General features: G+C 50.6%; 1 long non-coding RNA gene across 1 annotated transcript; it reads right to left on the bottom strand.

The window, feature by feature from the left end:
- Nucleotides 1-1150: 1150 nt before the first annotated feature.
- On the bottom strand, nucleotides 1151-13619 carry LOC143380047 (uncharacterized). Its single transcript, XR_013154510.1, has 5 exons — nucleotides 13561-13619; nucleotides 13177-13339; nucleotides 10882-11095; nucleotides 2824-3011; nucleotides 1151-1336 (listed from the first exon to the last, which is right to left on the bottom strand). It is a non-coding gene; the product is annotated as an uncharacterized LOC143380047 (long non-coding RNA).
- Nucleotides 13620-14104: the final 485 nt, after the last annotated feature.

Raw genomic sequence — 14104 nt, 5'->3', positions numbered from 1 at the left:
ACAAACCCTAGGTGCTTTGGTCCTGACAGCCAGGGCACAACACACACTAGGACTCTTTAATGACAGGCATGGAAGTTGCTGGCCTCAAGAGTGTCAGTGCTTGCTGGGGTGTCAGGAGGTTCGGACCCAGCAGGTGCAGTGGTTCAACATGGCTCCCCTGGAAGTGGACACCAGAGTCTCATGATGGATACTCCACGCCCAGGAAAATTCTGCAGAGAGAGTCCCTAAATCTCTATTTACATACATGCAAACTAGGACACTAATGGGCCCCTACCCACCCTAATCATCCCACAATGGCTCCCTTCCCTTCAACCAGCAACATGTCCCCTCCCACACACAAGAAAATGACTGCCAACTCCTCTGCTTCAACCTCCATTGTTCAATATACTCCTCCTCAATACCAAGATCAGTAGAGGATGGCCTGTACTCTCGATATTTCTCTGACCTCCTCTGAACCCAGCACTCAGTCCTGCACTTCTGACCTGCACACCCCAAAACACACAGGCCCACTCCCACCCAGACCTGGCATGCTGCTACTCTCCCGCCTCTTTCTTCCTCACTTTCTCTTCTCCTTCCTGACCTTCCAGAAGCTCCAGTTCAAGAAGACAGGCCTAGTCCAAGGTATTTGCTGTGGACTTGGTCTTCCCCAGTGTGGGCTCCCAAGAGACTCCCCTGCTCGAACACTCACCAGGATGCTCTTATACTTTGTCGGTTCATTTTCTAGGTAGACGTGAATGAGGCATCTGCCTCTCACCCTCTTATTGTACTGGGGCTGTGAGGAATACCGAGTGGAGACCCCTGATGTCCTGGGCTCCAGCTCTGCCCCTTCCCAGGGAGAAGGCTCTGGCTCTGGGGTTGGCTTAGGAGCCGTGACAGGAACTGAGCTGGTAGCTAGAGGAGAAAAGATGCCAACATGGCTGCCTTGCCCTGACCTTGGCACAGACAGACAATACCCCTGCTGCCAGGAAGATCTCAGGCCCTTAGCCCACACAAGACCTCTTTGCAGACTGGGGTCACTTCCTGAGTGGACAGAGGCTTATCCTAATTTCCAGCCCAACACCAGGCATACAGACACCCCGCAGTGGGACAACAGTCGGACCTTTCCTCATATACCCTTAGGTACTCACCCCAGTCCGCCTGGCTCTCAGGCTCTGCCTGGCTTGATATGCCATCTTCAGTTGGGGCCTGGAGGCGGTGTGCTTGGTGCTCCAGATACAAGCCAACCAGCAAGAGCCACATGCATGGCAGCAGCAGCTGCAGACTCAGCGAGCCTGGAGGCTGATGGGAAGCCTCGGTGTAGAAGTTCACCCAGGTCCCCAAGAAGGAAGGTGAGGCACTGTGGGGAGGCAGGTGTGGAGTCAGCAAAACCCTGGCCTTGCCTTTGCCACGGCCTCCAGAGCAAACCTCTGACCCGACACTCCTGAACCGTCCCTGGTTCTGAACACACCAGTCCACCTCAGACAAGACACAGTGGCTGTACGGGCAGGGACAGGACAGGTCGCTACAGACAAAGAACCTTCAACGAAGGAGCGTTAGATCCATGGTATGACCAGCTCTCCCCTCCTCTGGGCAGGCCTGACACTCTTCTTCCTCTTGGCTACGTGCTCTCCAACCTGGAATGCACCTTCCAGGAGTGTCTGTCCTCCTGCCCACTCTTCTCAGGGCTCAAGAGACACCTCCTCCCCTGGCGTGGGCTGCAATGCTACCTCATTCTCTGTGAGCTCTCACTGAGTCCCCCTGAGTAGCAGTGGACCTCTCTTTTCCCATGAGTGCAGGCCACATCTCTGTGGCCCTGGGGGAGGACAGGGAGGTGTAGTGTGTGGGGATCCATTGTCCCAGGGGCTTCCCCAGAGCACCATGACTCCACCTACAACTCCCTGCCTTACCCCTCCTACTGTTGAAGCCCCACACCTTACACTGCAGGCAGAAAACAGAATTGGGGAGAGCAGTCTTTCCTCAGCCTTCCCACGTCAAATCACCTTGCAGGTCCCTATTCCGGAAACAAGGAGCCCACCCTCTTGACCCCAAGCCCATTCCATGTTGAAGTTGGTCCAGGGGTCCACCATGTTCACTGAAGAGGACAACGTGCACTTATGCCTCATGGAGTCAGGGATGCAGTCTCATGTAGGATATGTACTCATGGCACCTACGGTTTTAGGCTGACCCCCATGAAAAGGGACACAATGGAAGTCATTTGCACCCCATTTTTCACTGAATTGTGAAACGTGACTGGAAACATGTCTTCACACAGTGGGTGCTTTCTACATGTTCATCAGGGAATGAGCCCAAACTGCTGATTCCCACATATCTCTGGGTGTGGGAGCTGCCATGTCCAAAGCCCCTGTCCAGCTATGTCCCAACTAGGACGCTTTATCCCACTATATATACTAACATGTCTTTATTAACCCAAAAGTGCTTTTCCCAAGGCCCGAGTTTTGAGACGCCTCTGGCACAGATCTAATTTCTTCACGAAGCCAACATCACACCAGAAAGACCACCTGGCCTCACTGAGTCCACCTGGGAATGAGCTCAGCGAACACCATTGAGCTGTGGTGCCTAGTGTGTGGGGACTGCTCCAGGGACCTCTGTGGATCAGCTGGAGTCAGGATGGTTTCTCTGCCTGAGAGGGGGAGTTCATTCCCCTTGCAAGCCTGTGGCAGGCACCTCCAGGACTCGTCCCATTCGGGACGGACATTCCACTATGAGTGTGGTCCTCTATCTCATTAGGGATCACAAACCTTTGGGTCCCTGAGAGGTACATGGCAGCCCCAAGACCCAGGCATGAGGGGGCTACACACTTGGGCTTGGTGATCTGGTGCTTACCTTGGGAACAAGAGATCCAGCACCTGCTGGGTGGGGATGAAATCCCAGGAGATGAACCCCATGTTGCTGCTGAAATGTAGATTCCTCCCACAAATGACAGGCAGGAGCTCATTCCTAAGCTGGTCCTGCCTGTAAGGTTCAAGGCTCTGTACCCTGAAGGGCTCCTCCGTGTTCTGATCATTTTCACCCTGGGTTGGGACCAAGAATGGTGGGTTCAAAATGGAAATGGTGACAAACAGAAAAATGACTTGTGCGAATACACTAGAGTCAAAGCACAATGGGACAGTTCCCATCAGTACAAACACACACACACACACACACACACACACACACACACACACACAAACACAGTCAGAATAGGAGTCCTGGGCCATTCATCAGGGATCAGACTAGAGGGCCTGCTGGGCTCACCTGCCCTGTGCTACTCACTGTTTCTCTTGAGCTCCTCTGCGACAATTGCCAGAGGCTCTGGCGTCTAAGTTGAAGCCTCACCCACTGTAGCCACAAAAGGGCTAGTTGGCCCCCCTGAGATTCCTGGGAGCCTGAGGCTCGGCATTGTTTGCAACCACAGGAGAACATCCTTCTCACTCCAGTGGCTCCAACCAAATGAACTTGGATGGCTTGGTCAGTGAGGTGGGTGCCTGGATACCAGGGTTCCATGTTCTGTTTGATCCATTGTCAAGGCAATGATGTCATTTCCTGTGTCCATACCTGACCCTCTTTTCACATAAGACAACTTTCAAAAACCCTATGGGCTGCTGATTTCTCCTCCATGCCTACCCATAAAAGGTGCCCAGGTGTTCACCAACAACTACCCAAATACCCCCACCAGCATCTGCCCTGCTTGGTGCCACTAGAGTTCAAGCTTGGAGCCTTCAAAAGTGCATTCACAACCAGTCCTTCCCTCTCAGCAGCTTTTGGACCCTGGTCCCATCATTGTGCAACTCATGGTGTGCCCTGTCTTTTCTGGAAAGTAGGGTAGCATCTAATCTCTAGGGTTTATTGTGTCTATTGGCCCATAACACCCTCTATTCTCTCTGAAACCAGAGATGGGACTCACAGGTGGCTAAAGCACAAATGTAGAGATGGGACAATCACAAGAAGGAGAGAGACAGAGAATGCACCCAACTCAATCAGGCCTCTGTCCCACACAGGGACGTGGCCAATGTCCGTCCCTTCGTGGCTGCAGTTCCCACTCTACACCATGGCAAGTTGGAGGTGACTGAGATGCAGAGGCTGCTCCCCTCTGCCATACAACTTCCCAAGGCTTCTCCTAAGATTTCAAAAGGGCCAAGTGCGTCTAGTGTTGGGGTCTCACAGAGACTCCGAGGTACCACAGCATCCTGCTGCCCAGAACCAGCTCACCCCTCACCTCAAGGGGTTCAGCCTCTGGATTCATGGGAATTGAAGTGGCTACAGGTGATGGGATATCATCTCCAAGACTGAGTTATGCCAAGTCCATGACCCCTGCCTGCATCCCTGTCTCCAGCACCACTCCCCTCTCTCTCTTTCCTCCTCAGACCAAACAAATCCATTTAGCAAGTGTGTCCTGGGATAAAGACATGACAGTCACCCATCCTCTCATTACAAAAACACTGAGGCTCAGCCAACACGGATCCCACACCTTGGATGCAGCCGCACACAAACTGAACTTATCAATGCCTCTTGCTCTCAGTTGTGAGTAAGAGGGGAGGTGGTGTTTCACAACCCCGGACATCAAGTGCAGTCTCTAGGCTTTGGGCTGTGCCCTGGCCTCTCTCTATCTGCCCAGGCCCTCCAACTCACACTGGCCTTTTACCCAACTTCCTCCTAGGGCCAAACTCAATCCTGCCTCTCAATTTCTGCTGCCTTCCCCAACACACTGCTCCCAAAAATGAGCAGGGCTGGCTCTCTGAGATCATGCTGGTGCCAGCACAATGCCACCCCACTGACATAATTCTGAGTCCCAACCTAGGCACTCCAGCTGTCTTTGCCACACCTGGCCTGTTTGGGCTCTGGCTCTTGCTCTTTTCATTCATGTGCATGTGTTTTGAGGTTTTGTGTTTCTCTCACTGCAGAACTGCAGCTGTAGCAGGGTAGAGCTCATGAGGGTGACATTCTGACCCACTTCCAATCCCATCGGGACTGTTAACTGGGGTGACTGCTGGAACACAGTGATGAGTGAACACATGGGAGGTGGTTGGACCCACCTTGCCTCTGAGTGGCTTCCTTTCAGGACAGGAGTGCTAGGGATGGGAGTCCCTGGCGTGGGATGCTTTGGACAAGGCGTGACCATGGGCTCTCTTTCCTGGCAAAAATGGCTCCACTCAGCAGGGAGAGCACTGTCATTCCTGGTGGCTAACAACAGCCCTGGACCCCAGAAAGGAACCCACACTCAAGATTTACGTCTGAGTGTGCGTGTCCTCGAGGAAATGCACCTGATCCCAGGTGCAAAGTGGTAAGTCTTCTAACTCCAGGGGCCATGAAGGGACATCTGAGTTTCCCTTGTCCTTCTTTCCCTCTGCTGAAACCATGGTATCCTCACACTAACCACAGTTAGGACCCTGGCTTCATTCCCCAATGAGGATCACTAGGCTCCATAAAGGACAGTCTCTAAGATGCTCAGTGGACCAACACCCTCTGCACAGTGCATAACCCTATTCACTCAAGATGCAAGAGGATTTCTATTCAGGAAAACCAGGAAAGGGAGAGCCTTTCTCAAGGACACAAGGACATTAGTGAGTGAGGGAGTACTTAATGGATGGAAAACTACGGCCACCACCAACTTCCAGGAGCATATATGGCCCTTTGGGCACAGGTCCATACTCTTTTTTCCAATCAAGTTTTTCAGAGAATTGAGGCTGCCTTCTAGATGGCACCTCCACACAGTAGGGGGTCTCCCACTTCTTCCACAGGTACGTAGTGGGCAATGGGCCTCCCACTATGTGCATCTAAGAACACTCTGTGGGCATCTGTAGTCTTTCAAGACCCTGGAAACCATGCGGGCACCCCAGCACCAGCAGAGCATTTCTGCACATCACAACAATCACCCCAGGAGAGAACTCTCCATTCCACTCTGTACTATGCCCTGCCATCTGTACTGATCAGTCCAACCCCTCTCCTTCCTGTTTCTTCATTATACTACCATGGTTCCCACACATGGATGCCAGGGTGCTTGTGGCCCACTCCAACCATTTGGGTTCCAGGAACAAATGACACAGTGGAATGTGTTTGGGAACTTCTGGATGACGGGAAGTCCCACCCTCCAGGTTTTCATCTTCAACGCAATGAGTGCAGAGGGAGCCAGGAGGGCTCTGTCAGGTAGAGAGAGGTGGGAGCTAACTGAGCCTCAACTAAGTGCCCAGGACTCTTGGTTCAGAGCTGGTGTTATGGGGAATTGTTGAGAGACGTGAAGAAAACCCAGCTCACTGTATGCAGAGACAGCAGATGCCCTCACATGGTCAGGCTGCTGTGCTTCTCAGAGCCCCAAGATGTTACACAGGTGTGGAGGTGGGGAACCCAAGTGCCAGCCCAGGCTGCTCCTGAGCACCTCTACCTAGATTCGAAGTATGTGACTCTGCATCAGAGTCATCACATCAATGCATCCTGGCCCCCCACCCCAAAAGTTCTCTCAGAGACACTGAGGTTCCACTGGCTCTGGACTTGCCCTTCTCTGGGGTTCTGGGGGCCCATTAATTAGGAGGTCACAACAATTCTCAGCACACAGGCTGAGCCCACTGAGATCCCAGGAGTATCCAGGCATTGCTTCTATTAATAGTCCATCATGACCCAGGACACAGTGGACACGTATTGCACTCACCTAAAGAAACCACCAGGCCTAGGGCCTTCGTGCCACTGGCCTGCAGAGACCTGGAGGAGGAGGCAATCTATAGGCTGCGTGGAACCAAAGACCCTAGATCCTGGGACCTGAGCTGGACAGACAGCTCATGTGCACACAGTCAACACTGTCACTGAGAGTGCAATTGAAACACCCGCAGAGTTGACAATGGACCTGATATGCCCAAGAGTAGGGGTGAATTGCATCCCTTGAAAATGATCCTGTCCAGAGAAAGGCAAATTTTGTAGGATTTCACTTATCTCAGATTCTCAATTATCAGGTTCATAAAAAGATAAAGTACAATGTTCTTTTCCTGGGCCTGGAAGGGCACTAGAATTCAGCATTGATGGTAAGAGTATGTCCACGAGAGTTCTGGAGATGCATGGTGGTGACGCCTATACACCAACATGAACATGCTTAATGCCACTCAACTGTATACTCCAAAATGGTTTAATTACAAAACGGACGTTTGGTTTCAATTACCACAATGTAAACACGTGGGAGACTGCTGATTGACTCATCTTAGCATAGTTTGTATTGTGATGGCAGAATACAAGACACTGGGTAATTCACAGCACAGATTTTATTTCTCAAACTTGGGAGGCTGGAAGACTAAGACCAGGGGCCAACTTGTAAGAATGTTCTTGTTGTGTCCTCCTGGGGAAGCAGGTGAAACAGGGACAAGGGCTGCTTTGAGAATCCCCAACCCAGGGAAGGAGAATCCATGGCCTAAGCACATCTTCAAGTTCCCACCCACTAACACATCATAATGCAGAGACAGAATAGAATGACAGTCCATGCTCCCCAGAACATCCCAACTTCTTGGCATGAGTCCATTTCTGCAACATTTCACAAGTCATAATTTTGGATAAGACAAGAGTTAAGCTGAACACATGGGGAGAGGGCTCCCTTCTCATCTGCTGCTTGCAGTGTTGCATGTGGCCTTACATCACGGAGGTTCTGCACAACAGCTCCGACTGCCCTCCTACCACATCCCCATGGGGCTGACTCACACTCAAGTTCTGAACACTCCCAAGTCCAGAAACCAGAAATGTTACAAGAAATCCTAAAGTCCGCCCAAAACAACAGTCTACACAAGCTCAAGTCTCTTACAAAAATGCCAGAGTATTTGCATCTAAACGCTGCATATCTTCTTCCTGTAGCACTTCCATTATCTCTAGATGACTTCTGACACCTAATACAATGAAAGGGCAGTGTCATTCTCTGTAACACTGTAAGATCCAGGAAACAAGGAGGAGAGAAGTATCTGTCCAGAGAGACACAACTCCTTTCCTGATACTTTGGATTTCCAGATGGTGGGGACCATGGATGCAAAAGAATGGGTGCAGGTCAACTGCACTTTCTTGCTTTGCATTGAGGGGAGGAAACACTGCAGCCAGGATGAGGGCTTCTAGGAGCTGATATCCTTCAATTCAACATCTGGATACATCTGACTTTCAGGCTGGAAGACTTTCTAGCAGGGGATCCAAGGATTTGCCTACTGTGGAAGAAATCCAAAAGAATAACTTACTTTAAAGGGCATCAAAGAGGTTTAGGAGGGAGGGAGCCAATCCAATTGTCTAGACCACTTTTAGAGGTCACGGGGTGGGTTCCAATGCAAAACACCACAGTCCCATGGAGAATTCTGCAGTGTGTTGGTGATTAAACACAATGTGTGAATCCAGGGGTCACTAGGTCCTCTCAGCCATAAGGAGGGAACTTGCCATAAAGGAACTAGGACAAGGATGAGAAGAAGGCTCAGTGGGGAGAGATCTGAAGGAAGGAATGTGTACTCATTAGAAAAGTGTCCCCCGAAAATTCTTAGGCAGCCAAAAGTCGTGTGAATTTATGTGGAAAAAGAGTCTTTGTACAGTGATGAAGCTAAGAGCTCACATGATGGAACACAGCATCAACCAGGCCCAAATCTAATATCTTATATTCTTGTAGGAAGAGGGGAGTCTGGACCTAGAGACCAGGGAGACTTGGGGATAGAGCCTATGTGAGGTTGGAGCCAGGATGGGATGCCCATACGGGAACCACAGATCATGGACAGCAGTAGAAGAGTGGGCAAGGGTTGGGAGAGTTGGGGGGACAGTCCCCTTGAAACCTGGGAGGGGTTATGGCACTGGGACAGCCCAACACCTACTGTGTTGAGCCTCTGGAGCTCAACGGAAGACATTTCCTCTGTTGTTGGCCACCCAGTTAACAGGGTTTGGTTCCAGCAGCCTAGGACCCAGCTGAAGGTCTGAGCATGTTGGCCGTGCAGGGTGGATCTGGACCACAGACACCCTCATCAGAGACTGTAGGGTCTCAGCCCTGAGGCAAGACAAGCACTAAGTCAGGCCAGGTGGGGAAACGGCTAGGCACACACTGTGGGGGCTGGTGCTTGTGTTACTGGGAGCACTTCTGATCCCAGTTCCCTGATCTGCTGCCAACACAGGCTACAGAGGAGGGTACAGGGAAACAGACCACTGATCTGCCCCACTCAGTGGGCCCAGGCCAACACCACACCCAGCAGCCTCCTGCCATGCCCAATGAGTCTCGACACGGCCCCCTCTTCCCATCCTGAGAGCTCTTCCCTTCCTCATGTGCCACTACCTCCCTACTGTTTCTGGTAATATCTACTCTGTGAGATGACGACATCCGTGGGTACTGCTCTCTCATCCCAGGACAGTGTGGTCCCACACACCCTGGTGAAATGGGCCACCTGGAGGCTGGACCTGGAGGTCCTTGAGGCTGAATGGCAGGTGTGGTCCTCTGGCACTTTATTATTTAAGTTAAAAAAACAAAGACAAAAACAAAAAACGGGTCTTGGTGCTCAAAAATGTTTGATTTGCATATTCTCATCCCCTAACCCCAATATTTTCATTATTTCCTCACATATGAAATCTTACTAGCAGAAACTTAATTTCGTATTATACAAAGTTGATTGAAATAACATTGGTATAAATAATCAATCACCATACTTTCAATTTTTGTTCTGCTTTCCTGTTAGAAACCACGTGGATACAAGAGAACAGAGGATAGACTCATGGAAGTGCTTGAAATGACAGGAAGCTCCCATTCAAGCTCAGCATTCAGTCCTGGACAGGGTAAGACCAGGCCACTTTGACATCTGTTCCAAAGAGTCTACCAGACAGAATCCTCTGACTGATCCCTGACTGAGCCATAAGAACTGGCTAGAAAAGCCTTCACATCCTCAATACATTCTTCACTTCAGAATACTGGACAACCATGGATATCCATCTCTCGTTACCTTGCTCCCCAGCCAACCATTCTTCAACAAATTCAAAGGAGCAACTCATGCAAGCACACAGAAAGGGATGTTCACTACACACATCCATGTGGGAAAAAGACAACTGGTATTTCTTGTTTGGGCTATTTCAAATGAAATCCCTTCTGCATGACCTCCACAAACCCAACGAAAATATTTGTGAAATTCCCACGTAGAAGACAAGATACACTTGCCAAGGAGGCAGTGCCAAGAATTTTGACACTCCAAATGTAGAGTGTGTGTTTAGGAGGCAGTCACAGGTTCCATGAGAGAGTCCCATGAAATCAATTAGGAAGATCCATGCTCTAGCCCTACCATACAAGAGATGTGACCTTGAAAGAGTCACTTGGTCTCAGCAACCATCATCACTAACCACTAAGTCAATGAATAAAGGTCCTCAGGTGTCAAGCTACAAAATGTGGGATGAGCATGGATGAGGATGGGTGGGAGAAGTCTCCCCCTCAAACACAATTGGGGAAGGCTGTGCCTGCCCTCAAGTGGCTGGGGGCCGGGGATCCTCCACAGAGGGGGATTCCAAACCTCACTTCCCCTGACCCAGCCCAGAAGACCAGGTAGAGTCCAAGGACCCTGGGAAGGCCCAATGGTAATAAAGGTCCAAAGGAACTAGGGATCTGCCTAGACCCTCAATCCCCTACTCTGAGCAGGGCTGCATGACGAGGCCAGAGGCCATCCACAGCAATCTGCTTTTAAGGAAAACTGAGGGACTACAGGCTGCCTCTGGCTCCCTGAATCAGGGTGGTGTTTTCATACAGCAAGACCACTTCCTCACATTTGACCAGCAGCTCATGCACTGACAGCACAATGGCTGGCTTGACTCAGGCCCTGATGAATGAAACAGAAAATTCATAGCAAACCCATCTTTAGCTCTTCCACATCATCAGGGGGTGTGATTCATTTCCATCAACAAAGATGTCTGAAATGGTGTCTAAACATGCTGGGGACTCACCTCTGTGTGGAACTCTTCAGGAAAAAGGGCATCAAATCTCATGAAGCAACTTTTCTCTCTTCTAGCCCATGGACAATGCAAGGAAACTGCATGATACCAGAGGCTCACTTCTCTCTTCTCATATCTTCTGGTAATGAATAATTAATGCTTCCTTCAAGGTGAAGCAGAAGCCTGCATTCCCAGCTGCACAGAAGTATTTGAGGGCACTGTCTCCCTTAAAACCCAAGAAGAAAAACAGGTCATTAAAGAGGCATATGGATTAGAGTGCATGATCAATGATCCCTCCTCCCTGGAGCCTTCCACACGCCCATCTTCCATGTTCACAGAGCAATGCTTCGCCATTCTCAAAGACCAGGAGACCATGATGCTCATCACCAGGAAGTCAATAAGGAACACGAACAGAGCAGCATGTATTGCAAAAGGTGGCACACCAAGGATCTTCAGCACACCTGCTAGAACACAAGAGCTTAACTTCCGTATTGACTTTCTGCCACCTACCAAATACGATATTAGTGTCAAGCACAACATGCAGACATCCAAGCAGCAGGTGACACCGTGCATCCATTCACAGAAGTGGGCAACATCTGCATTGGAACAAGGAAGTATCTTATTCTTACTCATAAAAATCATCAGAAACAAAGAATAAAATGGATGGAAGACTTACCATTTCACTATTACATAGCTGTTGGAATTCCCTATTAAATAATACCTCCTCCAAAATAAAAGGTATCTATGACATTTAAAAACTATGGTCTTTACTTAATATTTATGTATGCTATATCCCTGCCTAATGCTTTTTGAGAAAGGAACACATAGAATTGGATCTTTGAAAATTTCACATTTCCTGATAAATATTACTTGCCTGTGTCAGGCATGGCGAAGTGAAACGTGGGACTTTGGATACTCAAACGCAATGTTGTGGGATTGGTGACCCTGACTCATAGACAGCATGTGGGTTCTATGAAAGCTAGTGAGGGAGCAGGGGTAACGAGGATGATTGAACAGATGACCTCAGGGGATACTGGCGGATAGGCCAAACTGAAGAACATGTTCCAGCTAACATTGGTAGTTGGGCTCCTGAGCCCAGACCTGTTTTTAAAAAAGGTGCAGACAGGCAGTGTTCATGCACAAAATGTCTCATTTAAAAGTGGGTAATTTCAATGGCATCTAGTTACACATCTGATAAAATGGTTTGCCAACTTAAGAATTTCATTCTAACAACAACAAAAAAACCTACAGACAATGAGACATACAAAGATAAAACCTTGTCTTCACCAGGACGCCTAGAAATAGGTTTTATTTGGCTCAGGCAAATACCTTTCAATAGAATTTCTGGTTTCTAAATGAACCTATTCAATTTTATACTGCACAGATCACAAGGTTTTCTTTATAGAATATTCTGTTCTTCTTAAAGCCTCACATAGAAAATATCTCAAAGGAAATATGAGGGGAATGACCCAAAGTGATGCAGATTTATTACAGAATGCCTAAGATACTGAGGATATATTTTGGCTCAGCCCATGGTATTGCTTCAATATTTTATTATTTTGTAAGTAATAAAATGTAACTTCATGTTGGATGATGTATTCAAGCCATGAAAATACCATCCAACATCATTCTTCCCAAAACATTAGCCCAATTTCTGTGCATGCTCACTTACTCTTTAGGAATTTTACTAATTATTTGAACGTTCTAGAGGACCTGTTAGACTCCTAATGGACAAACCATCCAACATACTCCAGAGAATGTAGGAGTGCCATAAGAAGAAAATAAGGTCAGCCTACAGCAATGGGCAGCTGCCTGCCCTTGGCTGGGAGGAGCACTGGCCATGGCACCAGGGCTGCTGGGCAGCAGAAGCCTCCACAGCCCTGCAGGGAGCCTGGAGCACAGCTCTGCATGACCATGCTCAGCCCTGGACAGATGCACATGAGTTCCCATCACAGGCTAGAGTGTGACAGTCCCAGGTGCATGCCTGTCATGCCAGCTACCAGGGAGGCTGAGGAAGAGGAACCTTTGAGGTCAGCTTTGGCAATTAGTCCTTGTGGCCAAGGGGGAAAAAAATTACAAGGGACTCTGAGGGTGTAGCTCAGGTAGGTCACTTGACTAACAGGCTCAAGGACCTGGGTTCAATCCCCAGAACCACACATACACCAAAAAGTGACCTTGGAACATGGTTTAAAATGATGGGTCAGGTACACAGAAGGAAACAGGAAAGGGTTTTTAAAGCGAGGACTTAAAACAAAATCCACAGGTGCGACAGGAAAACAAAAGGACACAGAGTGAGACCTGAAGTACCTGGGCGGGTCTGTCTTTTAAACCGCCTCCTGCTCCCCAGGTCACACCGGGCTCTTCCGTCGCCCTCCCACTCTCCAGGGGCCTGGGGGTCAGGCCACCTCTTCTCCTCTGAGGTCCGCGGCGCAGGCCACACTGCTGAGGCCACCGCATCCTGAACAGGACCCTGCAAATCAAAATCCACCAGCTGTGACCAGCAGCTCCGCCGACGAAAGCCCTCAGGTGAGAACCGGGACAGCGGGGTCGGGCGGTGGGCGCTGTGGGGACCGCCCCGGCGGCTCCAGGGGACAGGCAGCCGGGACCGAGGCTCCAGGGCGGAGGCAGAGTCCTCCCGGGGCCCCACCCTCGTGTAGGCACCGAGACCGGGGGGGCTCCGGGCCAGCTCACCTTCTCCGCTCCTGGATCCCGGGAGCCAGACCCGCCACACCCGGAACTGCAGCCACGCCTCCAGGGCGCTACTTCCGGGCTCCTCCCACACGGAGCTGCGCGACCGCGGCTCCAAGTTCGCGCCCTGGCATAGGCCCCGCCCCCGTCTCCCTGGCGACGGCCCCACTTCGCTTCCGCGTCAACCTCTGCGTGCTGAGGGCGGGGCCCTTGGCGCCGCGCCAGCCGCGCTGTCACCTCAGCTGGTGAGCTAGGGTGGGACAGCAACTAACTAGCGTCCTCACCTGTCTCCAACTTCCTAGGGGTGAGGCCTGCGGCTGCCCCTCGTGGCCGTGGGACCGAGTGGACGGGCCCTGGATGCTGGGCTTTCCCGTGCGAAATGGGCCTCAGCCAGGGGGATGGGACTGCTGCCCAGGAGGACAGGGCTCCTGAAAAGGCGCCTGCCACTCCCCCTGCTTTGAGGGACCGCCTCCAAGGGCCTCCTGGACTGACAGCTGCTGGCGAGGGCTTTCCTGGGCATATGTTGTGAGTCTGCCCCAACCTCAGG

Source organism: Callospermophilus lateralis, chromosome 14 (genome assembly GCF_048772815.1).
Source record: "Callospermophilus lateralis isolate mCalLat2 chromosome 14, mCalLat2.hap1, whole genome shotgun sequence".
NCBI lineage: Eukaryota > Metazoa > Chordata > Mammalia > Rodentia > Sciuridae > Callospermophilus > Callospermophilus lateralis.
Note: the sequence above shows the minus strand (reverse complement) of the source record. Positions and strands in the feature narration are given on the sequence as shown.